The following is a 22,286-nucleotide window of genomic DNA, read 5'->3' on the forward strand; positions in this document are numbered from 1 at the left end:
CTTAAAAATGTGGCACTTTTAAATATGAATGTGAAGATTTCATTTTTCATCACACAGTATTTTCAGACGTTCTTGCTAGAGCTCAACTTTGATTTGCGCAACTTCTCAATTTTTTTTTCTTTTTAAAACAAAATATTTTTGAACAGTATCAAAAATGTCTAAGAAATGCATATTAGATTCCTACAAAATTTTGGATCATAATACTTTTATTCTTTGTCTTATTTGATAATACATTTATTCTTGAGATTTAGATCACATTCACCATGACCTAAAATTACACTTTAGTATCCATTTTGCTTTAAAAAAATTGAAACTGACTTACTCAATATTTCTAAGAAGTTCCTCAGTGATAAAAGGTACACTTTCAGTAGTTAATAGCAGACAGTAGACATTCAATAAACATGAGGTTGGATGAGTATATGGATGAAGTTAATATAAGGCAGAAATGATGTGAGTTATACCTATTTTAGTGTCAAATAAAAGTGATGAAATCATATTATAATAAAGAAGATTTTTGCCTGTATTTCACATCTAAAATGTCATTCTCTGGGTGCCTGGGTGGCTCTCAGTTGGTCAAGCATCAGACTCTTGATTTTCACTAAGAGCAAGATCTCACAGTCAGTCGTGAGATGGGGCCCACATTGGGCTCATGTGGGCCCTGTGCTGATAGCATGGAGCCTGCTTGGAATTCTCTTCCTCACTCTCTCTCTGTCCCTCCCCTGTGCTCTTTTTCTCTCTCTCAAATAAATAACATTAAAATAAATAACATTAAACAAATAAATAAACAAAATGCCATTCTCTTAAGTAAGGACCGCTCATTTAAAAACCAGAGAAACAAATAACACAAAAGAAGAAGTATACACCTTCTTTACAGTAAAATGAGAAAAGCTAAGAGATCAAAATGTCATCTTTTGTTGACAGATGTCGTCATCTGTTGAAGCCAATTGGTCCATGGTCAGAAGTGTTTGATAATCTTTGCCATTCCAGAATGATTTATCCAAAGGCTTTCAGGAAGAGTTGAACAACAATAAGACCCCATGCCCAGCACCTATGAACTTACAAAAATGATGCCTTTCTGCTCAGCAGGTCAGGAGGGTGAAAATTAATCCATATGAATTCATCACAATTAGATGGTTCTTATGCAGTTTTGGAGCCCAAATTCACATAAGCTGGGTCGTTCAAAAGTCCTGGAGTAAGGCCACAAAGTTATCTTCAAAAAGACCCAGACATGTAGTTCCCCTGTTTTTGGCAAAAACAAACAGAAATTTTACTGGAAAAATATCATTTCTGTTCTGGGTATCAAAGATTCCTCACACATAATATGTTGAAGCACATTAAGCAGCAGTAGTCAAAAATAAACATACATACAAGTACAGGAAGACAACTGGCGGAAAAAAATTGAAAACTGATATATACCCCAAAACACTTAATATATTGGAAACGTATCAACCACGGATTAGGAAACAGCTATTATTTTTATGTCCAAAGAAGTAAAAGACAAACTTGTATATAGTTGAAGAGAACATAAAAGTATTAAAAACCCACCAACAGATTTGTAAAAGCGTGAAATAAAATTTCTAGAAATAAAAATTACAACAACAAATATTGAAGACTTGACTGGGTTTAGCAACTGATCACATACAGCTGAAAAAGAATTAGTAGAAGAAAACATCAGAAGAAATTACTCAGAGCATACTTTGCAGAGAGAGAAGTTATGCAGTTTGGGAGGTTTTGTTGGATCATGAAAGAATGAGTTTCACAAAGATGTGAAGAACAATAAAGATGGATGGATTAATACATTTCATCCTTCCATGTTTTCCCTCCAATAGTTAAAAGTTAGGTACTTCATTCTTTTTATCAGTTTACTTATAAATTATGCATCTTTCATTTTTCTAACATTAATCAACAAAATTTGTCTCTTCCTGGATAATACAAGGACATTACACTTAGTCTCATCCCAATGGATAGATTGGTTTTTTTTGTGTTTTAATTCTTACTAGTTTAACCCACTGTGATATCATTATTATTGATCTTCCTTCCAAAAGAAGAAATGATAGGATAGAATTGAAAAATAAAGAAGGGCGATTAGCTTAAAATAAGCCGCTAGACTTAAATACAAATAAATCAGTAATTATATTAAATGTAAATTGTCTAACTGACCCAATTTAGATAAAAAGATTGTTAAGTAAAATTGTCTGAATGAAAATCATTATGGAAGACACATCTAAACTATAAGAACTATATAAAAAATTAAATGCTAAAAGCAGAAGGGTGAAAAAGGCAAACATACAAATACAATCTGAAACAAAGCTAGAAAATCTATTTGAATATCAGGGAAAAATAGAATTTAAGATCCACAGCATTATTAGAGATAAAAATAGTCACTTTATAGTACTAACAGTTTCAATGTCTTAGAAATATAAAATGATTTTAAATTTATATTGTGTATCTAAAAATAAAAATTATTTTAATGGGGATGTTGTGTATACACAAAGGTACGTATATTTTCATTGTAAAACACCAATTAAAATTTTTTTCTTTGTGTTGATTAAGATATTTGTAGAGCCAGTGAGGGTCTTTAAAGAAGAACAAGGACAAAGCCAGGGAATGACATTCAAACTTCAATGATGCATTTATTGGACTTGTGTCTTTTCTACCACACTGGATTAAATAAATTTGTTAAAAGTAAAATACGGGGCCCCTGGGTGGCGCAGTCGGTTAAGCGTCCGACTTCAGCCAGGTCACGATCTCGCGGTCCGGGAGTTCGAGCCCCGCGTCGGGCTCTGGGCTGATGGCTCGGAGCCTGGAGCCTGTTTCCGATTCTGTGTCTCCCTCTCTCTCTGCCCCTCCCCCGTTCATGCTCTGTCTCTCTCTGTCCCAAAAATAAATAAACGTTGAAAAAAAAAATTAAAAAAAAAAAAAGTAAAATACAGAGAGATACCCAAAATATACAAAGAATATACAAAAAAGAAGGGAACACTGAGAAACCCACAATCATAGTAGTAGAATTTAACAAATAACTTCAAAAATTGATAGAAAGCAAACAAAATTAGTTAAGAATATAGAAGATTTATAGGATGTGACTAACAAATCACAAATTACGTCATTAATGGATACAAGTAGAATGCCACAACACATACACATAGGATGCACCTTTTCAGATACACATAGGACATTTACCAAAGTCAACCATACAGAATTTGACCATAATGCAAGTTTTCACGTGTTTTGAGGGATGGCTATCATGATCCCTATATGAGTATGCTAGAATTCAATTAGCAATCAATAATGAAATTAAATAGAATATTCCCATATTTTTGGAAATTAAAAGATTAACTAAAAAATCATGTGTTAAGAAATAAATCATCACAGGTACATAAAACTAACAAATAAAGAAATTTATAAGGAAAATACTATGTTTTAAACTATTAGAAAACAGCTAAGACACTATTTAGAAAAAAAGAAGTTGAAAATTAATGAGCTACACATCAATTTCATAAGTTAAGAGTTCCCCCCAAAAAATCCAAGCAAAAGAGGAGCCTAATAATGTAGATAAAAGCAGAAGTTAATGTTATAGAAATAAATACAAAGAAGTTGAATAAAGCCAAATGGTTGTTCTTTGAAAAATTAATTTTAAAAAAGCAAAATTTGAGCAATGATAGTGACCAATAAAGTATAAGGCACATATGATATTAGAATGGAAAGGGAGGCCTAATTCCAGATGTTACAGAGATTTTAAAAAGCTAATGTGAAGGATTTAAGAATACCTGTTAGGTTAACACATGGGAACATTTAGGTAAAACGGGTAGGGTCTTAGAAAAGATACAACTTAGCAAATTAAAGAAAGAGGGAAGCCTGAACTACTAGCCAAAAATCTTCCCGCAAAGGTAATTCCAGGCTGTATAGATTTTAATATGTTATTATTATGGAAAAATGTAATAATGGAAAAACAGAGTAAATATGATAAACGGCAAATTAAGACACTTAAAAACAGTTCCCACGCTTACAGATGGAGTAATCAGATTGCTGTGAAGTTCCAGGGCCTTGGGCTGTGAAGAAGCAGATGCTTGCTGTCGTATTCATGACCATCTCACCCAAGCATGAACATCTCCATTCTCTGCATCTTTATCCTCAATCGTTCTTCTTTGTCACAGCATTAAAGAACTAAATGTCAGGCCATATGCATATTGGCACGTTTGCCTCTCTTTGAACCTTTATGAGATACAAAGGATGAAAAAAAATACTGATGTGTCATACTTAGTATTCAAGTCTGGCACTGTGTGGACATTTGGACTACAAAAGGAATAAAATCAGCAGATTAGAAGGAACGTTGGGTTTTTCTAATCTTTGAATTTTAAAACCACATGAATGATCCTGGTGAATTAATTTAATTTTCAGTGTGTCTGCCTCCAACAAGTTTGATCTTATGAAGAAAAGGTAACAGCAGTTCTTTGGAATTTAGAAGTGAGTATATTGGATACATTTCTATGGATCTTACTTTTGTTTTAAGTGTTTATTTAAATTCCAGTTAGTTAACAAACAGTGGAATATTACTTTCTGGTAGACAATATAGTGATTCAACACTTCCATATGACACCTAGTGCTCATCACAAGCGCCCTCCTTAATCCCCATCACCTGTTTCACCCTTCCCCCCCCCCCCCCACCTGCCCTCTGGTAACCATCAGTTTGTTCTCTATAGTTAAAGTCTGTTTCTTGTTTTCCTCTCTTTCTCTCTCTTTACCCATTCCTTGTTTGTTTTGTTTCTTAAATTCTATGGATCTTACTTTTTAAAATACATAGAAGTTAACAAATGTAGCTATAAGCTTTCAATGTTTTTTTTTCTTTACCTTAAACTTAAATGTAATCTAAGCATTTTATTGAACTATTCAGTGTGACACAATAATAATAAAAAATAGTGGCCCTCGATTCTAGCATGTATCAAGAATCACCTACAGGGCTTGTTAAAACACAAATTGCTGGACCCACCCTGAGTAGGACTGGAGTGAGGTCTAAGAATTTGCTTTTATAACAGGTTCCCAGATGATGGTGTCGCAGCTGGACAGGGACCGAACCTAGAGAACCACTGTTATAGAACCTGAGCTCTAAAGCACTATGCTGTAAGTCCTCTCTGGAGCATCTTATATAATCCAGTCAACAACTCATAGATATATACTAGCATTATCTCTGTTTCTAGATAGGAAAATTGAGAATGAAGATTAAGTACATTACTCAATTGCAAACTGCTAGAAGAGTCATAATTTGAACCCATGTCTGTCTGTCTCCATCCAATTTTTTTGGGAGTGTGTGTGTGTGTGTGTGTGTGTGTGTGTGTGTGTGTGTGAGAGTTCAGTTTAAAATAGTTTTACCTACATTTAAAATTCTAGTTAAAATTCAACATTAATGGAGTCCATGATTGTCTGTGAAACTCTATCCAATGGTTTCTTAGAACATGGTTTATAAATCACTGTAGAGTCCAAAATCTTAACCACTATTTCTAGCATAAGTTAAAAAGAACCATGACTAATTTATACATTCCTAGCAATCACTTAAAGACAAATCAATTAAAAACCTTGGTCTTTATTTCTATTAATTTTGGATGTGGATATCTAGTGCTGCTTATAACACCCACCGTGTTCTGAGGGTATTGTTAATTTTGAATAGTCCCTTATTAAAATAAATGTTTTTGCTTCAGAATCATTGATTAATGGTGGTGGAAGAAAATTTTCTCTCCAAATTATGATATAATATTCTCTAGTTTAATGACAATTCCAAACAATTTACTAAATGAAAAGAATTACCAAATTAATTAAAAAATTCACAGTTGGTAAATTTAAAAAAAAATAATAAAAAGAAAAATATTCACAGCTGGGAACAGGACATCACACAACTATTGAGTTTGAGGAGCCTATAAACCTGAATTCTTGCATATTTCTCTCTCACGAAATACTTGGACCCTAGTTCCTATTTTTTGGCTATCCCAAAGGGACTAATTCACAAGGATCAAAGTCTTCCACATTGACCATTGCTGTTGCCTATCCTCTTCAATTTTTTAAAGTACGGCATTACTTTTAGATCAAAGCCTTTTTGAGGGTCGTCTTCTTGTTTAAGAGGCAGAGATGATATGATGGGAGAGAATTTAAAGTCCAAGGGATGTTCCATTTGGACAAAGGTAGCTCCAGTAGAGACCAAGAGAAGAAGGAAAATCTGCATCTTAGTGTTCACAGTTGCAGCGCTGATCTTGACATTTGAAGATGTCAGAAAATAACTTTGGTATTAATAGTGCATAGTTTACTTAAATGTTTTAATTCATATTCTGAGGGACTTCCTTTGTAAATCTTGCCAAAAGGTTGCTGTCTTACCTTTGCTCTTTAGGCATAGAATGCCTTAGGCATTAAGTCCTGGGTTAGCTTGGGGCTAGAGCAATGTGTTTGCCTGGCTTCTTCCATTTTCTTTTTTCTTGGAAGCATCTTTAAAAATGAGGTTATTTCAGGGAGAAGCAAACATTACACTGTACTATTAATATTTGAGTGCTATTTAAATATTTATTAGAATATTTTTCTTTCTTCTGTGTAGTTTTAAAAGGTTTTTGGTTTTCTTAACCGATTTGATAGACTTACAGGCTCAATTTAAACTCATGTAATTAATTTTTTAATGGGGAATATTATAATTCATCTCAACAGTTCTTAATTCTAGGTAAATCTACTTTGTTGAGTATGGTAAGTGTACTGGGGACTCATCGGTGAAGTACTTCTTAGAGATCCATGCAGAATCACAGCTTTTTCCCTTTCCCCATATCAACTTGCCAGAAGTCTGTTTTACAAGCAACATAAAGGTGTCACTGTGCCATTTCTGGCACCGTCATGAATAGGGTCCTGAGGCTTTTTCTTATAGCAGAAAGAAAATACTTTATTCATCCCTGAATTTTCTAAGAAATAATTATATGTCAGAACAGGAATATACACTTCTTGGCTTTGAGAATTTTTGGTCTAACTTTCCTTGATTTTTTTTCCTGGTAAATGTTTTCCCAATCTATTATAAAACCCTCCTAGTGTCTCTACCACCATAAATGCTTTGAGTGTTGATAACCATGAATGGATAAATTGTCCCATGGCTACCTTGCTTTTAGTGATGAAATATACTTGTCATTGGGATTTTTTCCTTCAATTTTGAGCTCATGCCTCATTTTAAAGATCTTTTAACTGCATTTCTAGTTTGATAATAAAGCTGGTGCTTATTATCTATAATGTAAAAATGATTTCCCTGCTATTCTCTCACTATCGAAATTTCTGTTCTAAACATTTTTAAGTTTTTCTATGGCCATATTCTCTATTCTATTTCTATTTCTATATTTTCTGTTTTCTATTCTCTTTCAGTTTTGTGTGGTCCAGTTACAAGCACTTACTCTTTTCAATCTTTCTTCAAAAGTCAGTCTTTCTAGTTCTACTGGCCTTTTTATTGGTCACTCTTGAATTCTCACATAATATGCTAATTACAAAACTATATAACTTCAATATGTTTCTGAAGCATAATATAGTTCTGACAAGACTAAGCATATTTCTGTGCATTTTATTAAAAGAGGAGCTCTCATGGGACTCTTCTCATCTTCATGCATCAACCTGGCACCAATAAATACAGAGTAATGTACTTGTATTACAAAATTCTCTTGAACCTCTGGGAATTGTGTGGTTATTTGGTTAACGTCTATCCTCTTACAAAAATGTAAACAGCATGAAGGAAGGAACTATGTCTATAGTTAGACATTAAATGGAAATTATTAAATGGAAGTTAAAATGGAAATTAATGATTGAATTTTTATTTGAAAAGTCTATAGTGTTATGGCTTAAAGCAAAAAAAAATCTAAAATTATTTTAGCAGTCAGCTCAGAGAAGTGTTTGAGTCAAAATAATTGAATTATCTGCCCCAGCCCTGATATTAGAATACTGTTTTATCTGTAGAGGGAAAAAAATCAGTCTTTAGGCAAAAATAATTTTGATGTTGACTAGAATATGTTAATATTTAGAATTTAGAATTTTAGAATATGTTATTATTTTTGAATTTTGTCAGACTGTACTAGTCTGCTGCCATTATAGAATAAAATAGACTGGTAGCTTAAACAATTTTCTCACAGTTCTGGAGACTACAAGTGTTAAATCAAGTTGGTGGCAAATTTGGTTTGGTTTCTGGCAAGAGTCCTTTTCCTGCCTTGCAGACAGCAGCTCCTTTGCTGTATTCTCATGTGGCCTGTCCTCTGGGTGTGTGCAGAGAGGGAGAGACATTAAAGCTGCCTCTCTTATAAGGACATCAGCCCTATTGGCTTCAGATCCTACCCTTATGGCTTCATTTAACTTTAATTACCCTCCTAAAGTCCCTATCTCCAAACGCAGTCACATTGGAGATTAGGGCTTCAACATATGAATTTTAGAGGGATACAATTCAGTCCATAACAAAATTAGTTTCCACCTCAAGTAATACTCAAGCTTTATTGGAGCTCCATTTATTGATGTTGAAACATACATTTTTGGGATAGAAATGGGGAAGGGGTGCAGTGGCAATACAGCAAAGAATGATGAAGGCATTGCTTAGTTTAGATTTTCTGAATCACCATGTTCTAAGGTGTTTTTTGACACTAACAACCAGTTCTATGATTTTCCAGACACCAAGTGCTACCCAGGAATTCAACTCAATTCTGACACTAACTACCTGGAGTTAGCACAAACTCCACAGGTTAAGGACTCTGTTTCACAAGACTGCCTCCACTTCAGATGCCAGTCACAAGTTCTGGGCTACCTCTGACAACTGGCTAAGTGGTAGGGGTTCCAACAACCTTCTGACAACTGGCTATATAGCAGGGGTTCCTACACCCCCTCCTCAGTTTCAACACTTTGGTAGAAAGGCTCACAGAACTCAGGAACAAAATTTTCTGTGCGTTAACTTCACTTATATGTATTGGTTTGTTATAAAGGATACACTGCAAGAACAACTAATTAAAGAGATGCACAGTCCAAGATATGGGGGAGTAGTTGTGTGAAGCTTCCCTTCTCTGGGGGAACAATCTTTTATTTTAGCACTTTGATGTGTTTACCAACCTAGAAGCTCTCTGAAGAATCTCATTATTCAGTTTTTATAGAGGTCACTCTCCAGTCCCCTTCACCCCTCCCCCCAGGAGGTCAGGAGTGGAGCTGATCAAGGTTCCAACTCGCTAATCACTTAGTCTTTCTTATGACTGTTCTCCCATCCCAAGGCTGAAGAGGGACCATACCTAAGCCACCTCATTATCATAAACTCAGATGTGACCCAAGAGAGCTGGTTATGAATTAAAAGGACAATCCTTTTGCTCAGGAAAGTTCAAGGGGTTTTGGAGGTCTATATCAGGAACTAAGGACAAAGACCAAATATATTTTTGTATTATACCACACCATTTTTAAAGTGTACTGCAGAAACAGTCATGAAAGTCAGACTTTCATTTGTAAGGATCAGACTCAAGAGAAAAAGACTCTCTGAATTCCCAAGTCCATTCTATAAATATCAAGATCCAAAGTCTAGAGGACTCAAGAGCTTTAGGATGTATGCAGGAATAGATGTGAAAGCAGTTTTTCAGAATGAAATGAAGTAATATAGTTTAACCAGTTGGCTCCAAGGGGAAGAAATAGAGAAGACAGAATGAATTAAAATAAGTGAGTGTTTTTCAGAGGGCCCTGGCCTTGGGTTCTTCTGAAATTGAATCTCTGGGGAGCTGGGCACTGTCATTTCTCTCAATGATTTTGAAGATCCATGAGCAGAAAAGAGTTGTCTTCCAATGTCTATCTAGACACCAGGAAGGGATTATTCTTTTAAAATTTTCTAAACTATGATAGAGATTTGGAAACATTTTTCTTCCCAATTATGTGTGGACTTTCATGATTGCAATTAAAATTAATTATGTGCCTTTTCAATTTCTAAATAGATGAGTGTATTTCTTTATTAAATATATTAGAGAGGACCTGGGATATGGTGGGTTTTATGGATTTTTGTAGTTTTCTCTTGCCTCCAGAAACACTATATGGTAGTCCCACCGATCTCCAGTTTTGCTTTCTGCGGTCTTAGTTACTCAACGTCAACTGTGGTCCAGAGGCAGATGATCCTCCTTCTGACATATCATCAGGAGATCAGTGGTAGCCTAACACTACGTCATAATTCCCATGTCATTCAGATAGTCACTACAGATATTAGTCTGTACAGATAGTCATTCCATAGTCACTACAGATATTAGCAAAGATAATGAACTGAGAAGAGACAGTCTTTCTAGAATGGTTTTGGAAGCCTTGAACCTTTTGCCATGACAGAATTATAGTGAATTTCCAATTCCAAACAAATTAAATGCCAGATTATGTCGTATCATACGCAGTGAAACTTCAGAGATGGTGAAGAGATTCAAACACTGTTATGAGTTGTAGTCAAACACATCAGTTTTTGGGCCCATAAATTAACAAAATGGAAACCACAGAAAATGACTTTTGAATAATGTTTTTAAAATACTGAATAAAGGAAAATCAAGAGTGGAGTCAAGAATATTTTTTTCTGATATCTGGAATCAACCCCTTTTATCATATGCATATCTTTCTGTATGTATATTATCCATACCTTAATCTTTAGTTTTAAGGTTCTTGAGGTTTTGAAAGATCAAAGCAAGTTAAGTACCACTGCTCTGAATAGGTTCTGGAGAAACTCTGTAGCATCCCTTAGGGGAATACAAATTGGAAAATGTTTGAAAAACGTTAATCAGAAACAAGTTATGAAAACTTATTAAAATGTGCTTTCCTGGTTACAAAAAAGAATCTTCTCTCTCTAATTTCAGAGAGAGATTTTTTTTTTCAACGTTTATTTATTTTTGGGACAGAGAGAGACAGAGCATGAACAGGGGAGGGGCAGAGAGAGAGGGAGACACAGAATCGGAAACAGGCTCCAGGCTCTGAGCCATCAGCCCAGAGCCCGACGCGGGGCTTGAACTCACGGACCGCGAGATCGTGACCTGGCTGAAGTCGGACGCTTAACCGACTGAGCCACCCAGGCGCCCCCAGAGAGAGATTTTATAGTTTGATCTTTTTACCAAGTGTTGTCCGTGTTATTTTAAATGATAATATCAATTCATAATTACTGCATCACTTTTTAAAATATTTTAATTAATTTTTTTTTGAAGAGAGGGACAGAATATGCCAGGTAGGGGCAGAGACAGAGGGAAAGGAGAGAATCCCAGGCAGGCTCCACACTATCAGTGCAGAGCCTGATGTGGGACTGGAGGGGCTCAAACTCATGAACCTTAAGATCATGACCTGAGCTGAAACCAAGAGTCAGACACTTAACTGACTAAGCCACTCAGGCACCCCCTGCTTCACTCTTTAATTAGAATAGTATAGTTGAATTTCAGATTTTAAAAAGTATCTATAGTAACTGAAAATTACAATCTTTATTGAAGCTTTCAAAATGAGCTTTCAAAATAACCATATCAGCTTTGAATTCACATAGTAGAATTATTTTTTGGTAAAATCACTCATAATGAGATCATTATGGTAACTAAAACTGTTATGAGGTCTGAGATAGAATTTCCATATTCAGAATTCCTTAACATAATGGTCTTATACTGACATTTCAAGGCACTTTCGCACTCATCAGGTATTTTCTGCATTGACTTTTCCTCTGCCCAGGCTCATGATAAGCATGAAATAGAGCCAAAGTGTTTTCCCTTAAAGGGCAGCATCAGGAGTGGATATTTGTTATCACATTTGTTCTGTCTTGCCAACTCTGCTGAGTGTGTCAACCAAGCTGGTTACATAGCAATTTAGGTCTTTGGCAGATTCTTTTGTCATTTGAATAAAGGGTGAAGGTAATGTTCTCTGTAGAAAACACCTTGCCTAATATGTCTGAAGAGCTCAAAGGCAATCTCATGGCAGTTTGGATGTGGAGGCTCGGAAATGAAATCGTGGTTAGGACATGTTCCCTGCAAACAGTAATTGGTAACAGTCTGGCTAACTACAGCTATGGTTCAATTTTCTGTCCCTTGTATGTAATTAAGTTGAGGCCCTAAACTCTCCTATAATAAGGAAAAAATTACACGTGTCATAGATCTTTATATGTTATCAGGGTTTTACTGTCAGATATGAGTGAATACTAAAACATTTTCTCAGAAAGATGATGATAATTATAGACGGGGAATATGAAATTAAATCTACTTCAATTTTCATGGTAGTAATGAGTAGAGGAAAGAAAGTTTGCAGGAGCGTACTTTTCAGGGAAGTGGCTAAATAATTTAGCACAACCTCAACATTTTCTCTATATTAAGTATAATGCATTAACTCTCACAGTATACTTTTCATTTCTTTCTGAATGACAGAAAGAGGCTTGTTATAAACATTTTTATGCTGAGTCACAATAAAAAGAAACGTGTTTAAGAAGAAGTCACAATTGGTTCATCTTTTTTAATTGAAATGGAAGAGAAATGAATGAACTTCCTCAATAAATCTAAATGGCATATAATGATAATGTTAATAGCAGCAAAAACATAATACTTATTATGGACCAGGTACTGGTCTAAGGGTTATACATATATTAACTCATGTAATCCTTCCATCGGCATTGTGAAGTCATTGGTGTTATTAACCCCATTTTATAGAAACGAGAAATGGATGGATATCTACTTTGCTATGGATTTTCTGGGTTGGCCCGATGGGATGATCAATTTTACTGGATTGTTAAACTTTTTTCTTCTTTTTAATTTTAATGTAAATATAGTCATAATCTGCATTCATTGGTGATTAAAATTGCTAAGTTATTAAGGCATACTACAGTAGAGTGACTATGAACATCAGCCCTCGAGCCAAACTTCTGGGGTTTGAATAGTTGCGTGATTTTGAGCAAGTTACCTAACTACCTATGCCACACTTCACTCACCTATAAAATGGGAATAATAGCAGCCACTGTATCATAGGGTTTCTGGAGGACTAAATGAGTGTTTTCTGTAAAATAGAGTAGTGCTTTGCATATTGTAACTGCTATATATGCCTGCTAGTACAACTCTCCAACTCACCAGATATAATCCCACCTTAGGGCCTTTGCACATTATCCGGTTTCTACCTGGACCACTCTTTCCCACAGGTAAGTGCAGGACTCTTTCCTTATTTCCTTTAAGTTTTTAATCAAATGCTACCTTTTGTAGAGTGCCTGGGTGGCTCAGTGGGTTAAACCTCTGAGACATCAGCTCATGTCATGATCTCACAGTTTGTGAGTTCGAACCCTGTGTCAGGCTCTGTGCTGACAGCTCAGAGCCTGGAGCTTGCCTTGGGTTCTGTGTCTCCTTCTCTGCCTCGACCTCATTCATGCTCTCTCTCTTTCTCTCTTACAAACAAAGATAAACATTTAAAAAAAATTTTTAAATGCTATCTTTTGTGTTAGCCTTCGCTGGACACAGTCTCCAAAATTGTAATGCCCTCCTCACCTTTCCCATACTTTATCCCCTTTCCTTGATTTATTTTTTTTCTTATAATTTATGTATCACTTAATGTTTTCTTAGTGCTTTGTTTTACTAATTTGTCCCATTTAGAATCTGCCTCTCCTCACTACGATATGAGCTCCATGAGAATAGAGATTTCTTTCTGTTTTGCTCTGGGCTGTGTCTACTAAACCTAGAAGAGCAGTGCTGCACACTAGATGCTTAATTGCTATTTAGTCCACATATCCATGCACGCATGCACACATGCACAAGTATTTCCTCTTAATGTAAAGGGGTATCAGATGCCATGTGATGTTATGTATTATCTCTTTGTATCATGAGCCATGCAGACACTGGAGTTATTATAGAGCTATCAAATCTGCTGCTAGCCTTGGTGTGAATTAGAAAAAGATGCTGCTGTCTCCAGGATGTAGCCCTAAGCTAGGACATGTGACCTGGCTAGGGAAACACAGGATAGATCTTAGGTTGTCACCTTTGTACCTGCTAGGAGTGCGAATTTCTTTTCATTGAGAGGATCAACTGAAACACTAATATGATAAATTAAAATAGTTTTTAAAAAACAAACTAAAGGGGCGCCTGGGTGGCGCAGTCAGTTAAGCGTCCGACTTCAGCCAGGTCACGATCTCGCGGTCCACGAGTTCGAGCCCCGCGTCGGGCTCTGGCCTGATGGCTCAGAGCCTGGAGCCTGTTTCCGATTCTGTGTCTCCCTCTCTCTCTGCCCCTCCCCCGTTCATGCTCTGTCTCTCTCTGTCCCAAAAATAAATAAACGTTGAAAAAAAAAATTAAAAAAAAAAAAAAAAACAAACTAAAAATTGATTAGTAAATATCTACCTACCTAAATATCTATGTATCTATCTATCTAATCAACATATGCCTATCAAACATAGGGTTCAAATTTTTTCTTCATCTATTCTGATGAGGTTGGTATTTTTGTTTATGACAGCAGTAAGTTTCATTTACAACATTTACTTTTATTTTAAAATATTATAGAGAACATTTTTAACAGAGATCATCACATTTAAAATCAATGAAAATTTGCTTGAGATTTTCTTTTTCTTTTGAGAAAATTTTAAATGAAATGATGAGAAATTATATAATTTATAATATAATAATATAATAATTTATAATTATTATAATTTATATAATTATATATAATTAATTATATATATATTATAATTATATATATTATGTAATATATATATATAATTTATAATTATGATCATTTAAGAGTCTCTTATGGTTTGTCTACTTCCCTCTCTGTAACTTCGTTTTCCCCCCTTCCTCTCCACCTGATCTTCTGTTGAGTTTCTCAGGATCCACGTATGAGTGAAAACACATTGTATCTGTCTTTCTCTGCCTGACTTATTTCATGCAGCACAATACTCTCCAGTTCCATCCACGTTGCTACAAATGGCCAGATTTCATTCTTTCTCACTGCCAAGTAATATCCCATTGTATATATAAACCACATCTTCTTTATCCATTCGTCAGTTCATGGGCATTTAGGCTCTTTCTGTAATTTGGCTATTGTTGAAAGAGCTGCTATAAACATTGGGGTACAAGTGCCTCTATGCATCAGCACTCCTGTATCCCTTGGGTAAATTCCTAGCAGTGCTATTGCTGGGCACAGGGTAGGTCTATTTTTAATTTTCTGAGGAACCCCCACACTGCTTTCCAGACTAGCTGTACCAGTTTGCCTTCCTAACAACAGTGCAAGAAGGTTCCCGTTTCTCCACATCCTCTCCAGCATCTATAGTCTCCTGATTTGTTCATTTTAGCCACTCTGACTGGCGTGAGGTGGTATCTCAGTGTGGTTTTGATTTGTATTTCCCTGATGAGGAGTGACATTTAGCATCTTGGCATGTGCCTATTGGCCATCTGGATGTCTTTAGAGAAGTGTCTATTCATGTCTTCTGCCCATTTCTTCACTGGATTATTTGTTTTTCAGGTGTGGAGTTTGGTGAGCTCTTTATAGATTTTGGATACTAGCCCTTTGTCCTCTATGTCATTTGCAAATATCTTTTCCCATTCCTTCAGTTGCCTTTTAGTTTTGTTGATTGCTTCCTTTGCAGTGCAGAAGCTTTTTATCTTGATGAGGTCCCAATAGTTCATTTTTGCTTTTAATTCCCTTGCCTTTGGGGATGTGTCAAGTAAGGAATTGCTGTGGATGAGGTCAGAGAGGTTTTTTCCTGCTTTCTCCTCTAGGGTTTGGATGGTTTCCTGTCTCACATTCAGGTCTTTTATCCATTTTGAGTTTATTTTTGTGACTGGTGTGAGAAAGGGGTCTAGTTTCATCCTTCTGCATGTTGCTGTCCAGTTGTCCCAGCACCATTTGTTAAAGAGACTGTCTTTTTTCCATTGAATATTCTTTCCCGCTTTGCCAAAGATTAGTTGGCCATACTTTTGTGGGTCCAGTTCTGGGGTTTCCATTCTAATCCATTGGTCTATGTGTCTGTTTTTGTGCCAATACCATGCTGTCTTGATGATTACAGCTTTGTAGTAGATGCTAAAGTCTGGGATTGTGATGCCTCCCACTTTGGTGGTCTTCTTCAAAATTACTTTGGCTATTCGGGGTTTTTGTGGTTCCATACAAATTTTAGGATTGCTTGTTCTAGCTTCGAGAAGAATGCTGGTGCAGTTGTGATTGGGATTACACTGAATGTGTAGATAGCTTTGGGTAGTATTGACATTTTAACAATATTTATTCTTCCAATCCATGAGCATGGAATGTTTTTCCATTTCTTTGTAACTTCTTCAATTTCCTTCAAAAGTTTTCTATAGTTTTCAGCATGCAGACCTTTTATATCTTTGGTTAGGTTTATTCCTAGGTATTTTATGCTTCTTGGTGCAATTGTGAATGGGATCAGTTTCTTTGTCTTTCTGTTGCTTCATTATTGGTGTATAAAAATGAAACTGATTTCTGTACATAATCCTGCAACTTTGCTGAATTCATGTATCAGTTCTAGCAGACTTTTGGTGGAGTCTATCGGATTTTCCATGTATAGTATCATGTCATCTGCAAAAAGTGAAAGCTTGACTTCATCTTTGCCAATTTTGATGCCTTTGATTTCTTTCTGTTGTCTACTTGCTGATGCTAGCATTTCCAACACTATCTTAAACAACAGCGGTGAGAGTGGACATCCCTGTCGTGTTCCTGATCTCAGGGGGAAAGCTCTCAATTTTTCCCCATGAAGGATGATATTAACTGCGGGCTTTTCATAAATGGCTTTTATGATGTTTAAGTATGTTCCTTCTATCCCGATTTTCTCGAAGGTTTTTATTAAGAAAGGATGGTGAATTTTGTCAAATGCTTTTTCTGCATCGATTGACAGGATCATATGGTTCTCATCTTTTCTTTTATAAATGTGATGTATCACATTGATTGATTTGCAAATGTTGAGACAGCCCTGCAGCCCAGGAATGAATCCCACTTGATCATGGTGAATAATTCTTTTTATATGCTGTTGAATTCGATTTGCTAGTATCTTATTGACAATTTTTGCATCCATATTCATCAGGGATATTGGGCTGTAGTTCTCTTTTTTACTGGGTCTCTGGTTTCGGAATCAAAGTAATGTTGACTTCATAGAATGAGTCTGGAAGTTTTCCTTCCGTTCCTATTTTTTGGAACAGCTTGAGCAGGATAGGTATTATCTCTGCTTTAAATGTCTGGTAGAATTACCCTGGGAAGCCATTTGGTCCTGAACTCTTATTTGTTAGGAGATTTTGATAACTGATTCAATTTTGTCACTGGTTATGGGTCTGTTCAAGTTTTCTATTTCTTCCTGTTTGAGTTTTGGAAGTGCGTGGGTGCTTAGGAATTTGTCCATTTCTTCCAGGTTGTCCAGTTTGTTGGCATATAATTTTTCATAGTATTCCCTGATGATTGTATTTCTGAGCGATTGGTTGTAATTATTCCATTTTCATTCGTGATTTTATCTATTTGGGTCATCTCCCTTTTCTTTTTGAGAAGCCTGGCTAGAGGTTTATCAATATTGTTTATTTTTTTCAAAAAACCAACTCTTGGTTTCATTGATCTGCTCTACAGTTTTTTTAGATTCTATATTGTTTATTTCTACTCTGATCATTATTATTTCTCTTCTTCTACTGGGTTTGGGGTGTCTTTGCTGTTCTGCTTCTATTTCCTTAGGTGTGCTGTTAGATTTTGTATTTGGGATTTTTCTTGTTTCTTGAGATAGGCCTGGATTGCAATGTATTTTCCTCTCAGGACTGCCTTCGCTGCGTCCCAAAGTGTTTGGATTGTTGTATTTTCATTTTCATTTGTTGCAATATATTTTTAAATTTCTTCTCTAATTGCCTGGTTGAGCCATTCATTCTTTAGTAGGATGTTCTTCAACCTCCATGCTTTTGGAGGTTTTCCAGACTTTTTCCTGAGGTTGATTTCAAGTTTCATAGCATTGCAGTCTGAAAGTGTGCATTCTATGATCTCAATTCTTTTATACTTATGAAGGGCTGTTTTGTGACCCAGTATGTGATCTATCTTGGAGAATGTTCCATGTGCACTCAAGAAGAAAGTATATTCCGTTGCTTTGGGATGCAGAGTTCTAAATATATCTGTCAAGTCCATCTGTTCCAATGTATCATTCAGGGCCCTTGTTTCTTTATTGATTCTCTTTCTATATGGTCTATCCATTGTTGTAAGTGGAGTATTAAAGTACCCTGTAATTACCACATTCTTATCAATAAGGTTATGTTTGTGATTAATGGTTTTATATATTTGGGTGCTTTTGAATTCAGTGCATAGACATTTAAAATTGTTGGCTCTTCCTGATGGATAGACCCTGTAATTATTATATAATGCCGTTCTTCATCTCTTGTTACAGCCTGTAATTTAAAGTCTAGTTTGTCTGATATAAATATGGCTATTCCAGTGCTCTTTTGACTTCAAGTAGCATGATAGATAGTTCTCCATCCCCTCATTTCAGTCTGAAGGTGTCCTCAGGTCTGAAATGAGTCTCTTGTAGACAGCAAATAGATGGGTCTTGTTTTTTTTATCCATTCTGATACCCTATGTGTTTTGGTTGGAGCATTTAGTCCATGTACATTCAGTGTTATTATTGAAAGATATGCGTTTAGAGTCATTGTGATATCTGTAGATTTCATGCTTGTAGTGGTGTCTCTGGTACTTTGTGGTCCTTGCAACATTTCACTCACAGAGTCCACCTTAGGATGTCTTGTAGGGCTGGTTTAGTGGTGATGAATTCCTTCAGTTTTTGTTTGTTTGGGAAAACCTTTATCTCTCCTTCTATTCTGAATCACAGACTTGTTGGATATTTTTTCTGTTCATCACATTGAAGATTTCTTGCCATCCCCTTCTGGCCTGCCAAAATTCAGTAGATAGGTCTGTCAGTAGTCTTTTGGTCTCCCTTTACATGTTAGAGGGTGTTTATCCCTAGCTGCTTTCAGAATTCTCTCTTTATCCTTGTGTTTCACCAGTTTCACTATGATATGTTGTGCAGAAGAGTGATTCAGGTTATGTCTGAAGGGAGTTCTCTCTGCCTCTTGGATTTCATTGCCTTTTTCCTTCCCCATATCAGGGAAGTTCTCAGCTATGATTTGTTCAAGTACACCTTCAGCCCCTTTCTCTCTCTCTTCTTCTTCTGGAATTCCTATGATATGGATATTATTCTGTTTGATTGCATCACTTAGTTCTCTAATTCTCCCCTCATACTTCTGGATTTTTTATCTCTCTTTTTCTCATCTTCCTCTTTTTCCATAATTTTTAAATTTATATTTATATTTGAGAGAGACAGAGCATGAGTGGGGGAGGGGCAGAGAGAGAGGGAGACACAGAATCCGAAGCAGGCTCCAGGCTCTGAGCTGTCAGCACAGAGCCTGATGTGGAGCCGAACCCACAAACCATGAGATCATGACCTGAGCCAAAGTTGGACATGTAACTGATTGAGCCACCCAGATGCCCCTAATTTTATCTTCTAATTCACCTATTCTCCCCTCTGAATTGAGATTTTCTTTTTAATGCAAGGAGATTTTTTTTCCAGGAGGAATCAGCGTTGGCTCTTTGGTGTTTTAATTCAAAATTGTCCCCTTATAGTCCAGTTTTGAAATTTTTACTTTATATTTTGAATCACCGAGGACAAACTGGACATCTCTATAATAGGAAAGTTTAAGAGCTATGTTTTCTGTCCTCAGCCTAGAAATACAAGGTAGAAGCTGATTCTGTTTTGAAATCTGCCTACATTAGAATACCTAAGTTACATCAGTAATTAAAATATCCCATATATTTTTTCTGTCCATTTTTTCTATACCAGTGTACATAGTTTATTTTTGTCCCTGATAATTTACACTTAATTCCTTCGCCTAGAGAATTTTTCTCCACACTTAGAAAAAAAAAATCATAAGTTGCCATAAAACACAAAATGTGTATATATTGCACTGGAGTGCCAGTGCTCTCTGAGAGTTTTTTCTCCATTCTTGGCTAGGAGCCTACATGACTTGTAAAAACATCAATGGCTATCATTGAGGGCTTCGAATCTCTGCAAGCTCAAACTTCCTGTGTGTACTTAATATTTCTCTGATTCAACATTGAAATTTCTATCCAGTTGTCTTATACCTACACCCCCCCTGCAGTCGCTTCACTTGTACGTTTTCCGGAGTTCAGTATTGCTTTCTTTCCTACACTCTTTCTCTTGGATTAACATGGGTGTTGCAAATTGCAGTTCAGGGGTCAGTCCAACCTGAGCTAGACCTATCTTTACCTTAGAATTTCAGCACTGTCTGGGGTTCAAGCAATTGGAGACACGTGCACCCAGTCTTCCAGGAAGTCAGAGAACTTTCAAATAAATGATATGTTAAAAATATTTAGTTTCCTAATTCTAATCCATGAATCTTTTAATTTACCTTGATGTCTTTAATTTCTCATAGCAATATTTTGTAGCTTTCCTGTAGAGATCTTGGACATATGTTATCAGATTTATTACAAGGCATCTAATAATTGTGTTGCTATTATAAATGGTATTAAAATCATTATTGTTTTCTAGTAGTTGCTACACCATACACAAATGTTAATTCATGCTGGATAGAAGACACAAGTGTGAAAGGCAAAACCAAAAAACCTTGAGGAGATAACACAGGATAATATTTTTATTATCTTAGGCTAAGGAGAGGTGTTTTTAATGAAACATAAAAATTGTAAACCATAAAGAAAAAAATCAATAAATCTGTCTACACGAAAATTAACCCTTTAGTGTTAAAAGCACAAACAAAAAGAGTGGGAAGACCAGCAAATACAACACATGGAGCCACTTTGTGTGCTGCTCTGTGGAATGGAATGGAATCTATCCCTGTTGGCAGTCACCTCAAAGGAGGGGGTGGGCAAGGGGAGGAGAGAATCAGTCATTCTCATAGCTGGTAACTGGCTTGTCACAGATCCAAGTTCCTAACCTGTACTAAATTAAAGCATGCTGCTGCCCATTAAAATGTAGCATTACTGAATAACTAAAATAGGTTTGAAACACGAAATAAATCATGATATTAATTGTGGAAGAAAAAGAACATTCAAAGAGAGGATACTCATTAAGAGTGGAAGGATGAGTAAGTGTAAATAAATAAGAAAAACAAAGGGCACATAAGGCATGGGAGACAGAGGGAACGCCATATGCTTAGGTATTTCAGAGATGTGAGGTTGTAGGCTATGGTGTAAGGTGTTTTGGGAAGAATACTGAAAGAAAAGAGCATACTAGGAGGTATCACAATAGACATTTAGGCTTAATTTAAGTTTTAGATTGCTGGCTAGCATTACTCATCCTAATATAGCCATCAGAAGCTTATTAAGATTGAATAGGAGATAAAAATCTGGTAATCCATTTAAAACTAATTATAAAGTGCCAAAGTTTACACATAATTTGCTTTAAGACATATAAACTACAATCACATTAAGATTATATACGCATAAAACATTGATTTCACTTGTATTCTATCCAGTTTGCCTGAGGTAGGGATTCACAGTCAGTGGTCAGGTCATTATGTTTATCTCTTAAAATACCCACAGGAGTAGGTGACTCTTATTAGTATCATTTATCACAAGTAGGGGGAGGTTGAGATTCTTCTAAGTAGACTGTAAGAAAGACGACGTTTGATAGGTTGATTGGGACCTGATTTTGAAAGTCCTGGGATGACATGTGAAGTAAAGCATTTGGATTACATTGGAGAGTTATTTTAGTTCACATCTCTGTTGCTGGAAGAAATCAGGCAGCAACGTGAGGACAAGAGATTGGAATACAGGAGACCATCTACAAGGAGGTTGCGAAGTGACAATGGCCTGAATTCAGGTCATATCATGAAAATGGATAAAGATGGATTAATAAGAACCTGCAGATGTAGAGCAGCAGAATGGGGTAACTAAACACAAGAGGGAAATTAGGGGGGGAGGAATTTAAAAAATGATTCCCTGGGGGGGCTTATAATTGGTAGGATGATGGCACCGAATACGGTGGAACTCACAGAGAGGAATCGAGTATTGGGGGAAAATAATGAATTCAGCTTTGGACAATTGTGTATTTAAGGTATTCCTGGGACACCTGTGGGGTGAGGCTTAATGATGATAATTAAAGTAAATATAACACTTATCAAGTGCTTACTTGTTGCTGGGCACTGGGGTGGGCTGCAATTTCTCAATTCAAGGAGGATGGAAGTGAGGCTTATTGAAGATGTAATTCGGCCTATGCGTGGTGGCTGGGAGTTGAGCACAGACACTCTGACTCCAAAGCCTGTATACACGTCCTTAGTCACTGCACCAAACAGCCCCCAGGGCTTAGAAGGGAT

General features: G+C 36.1%; 1 long non-coding RNA gene across 1 annotated transcript in view; it reads right to left on the reverse strand.

The window, feature by feature from the left end:
- The window catches only part of LOC147584664 (uncharacterized), a 32,509-nt gene extending 28,302 nt beyond the window's left edge, over window positions 1-4,207 (reverse strand). The window contains exons 1-2 of the long non-coding RNA XR_015255715.1: window positions 4,008-4,207; window positions 1,061-1,239 (exon numbers count right to left, since the gene is read on the reverse strand). This is a non-coding gene — a long non-coding RNA (uncharacterized LOC147584664). The remainder of the gene's footprint in view (window positions 1-1,060; window positions 1,240-4,007) is intronic.
- Window positions 4,208-22,286: the final 18,079 nt, after the last annotated feature.

The sequence above is a fragment of the Puma concolor genome, chromosome A1 (genome assembly GCF_028749965.1).
Source record: "Puma concolor isolate L17-30 chromosome A1, mPumCon1.1.hap2, whole genome shotgun sequence".
Taxonomy (NCBI): domain Eukaryota; kingdom Metazoa; phylum Chordata; class Mammalia; order Carnivora; family Felidae; genus Puma; species Puma concolor.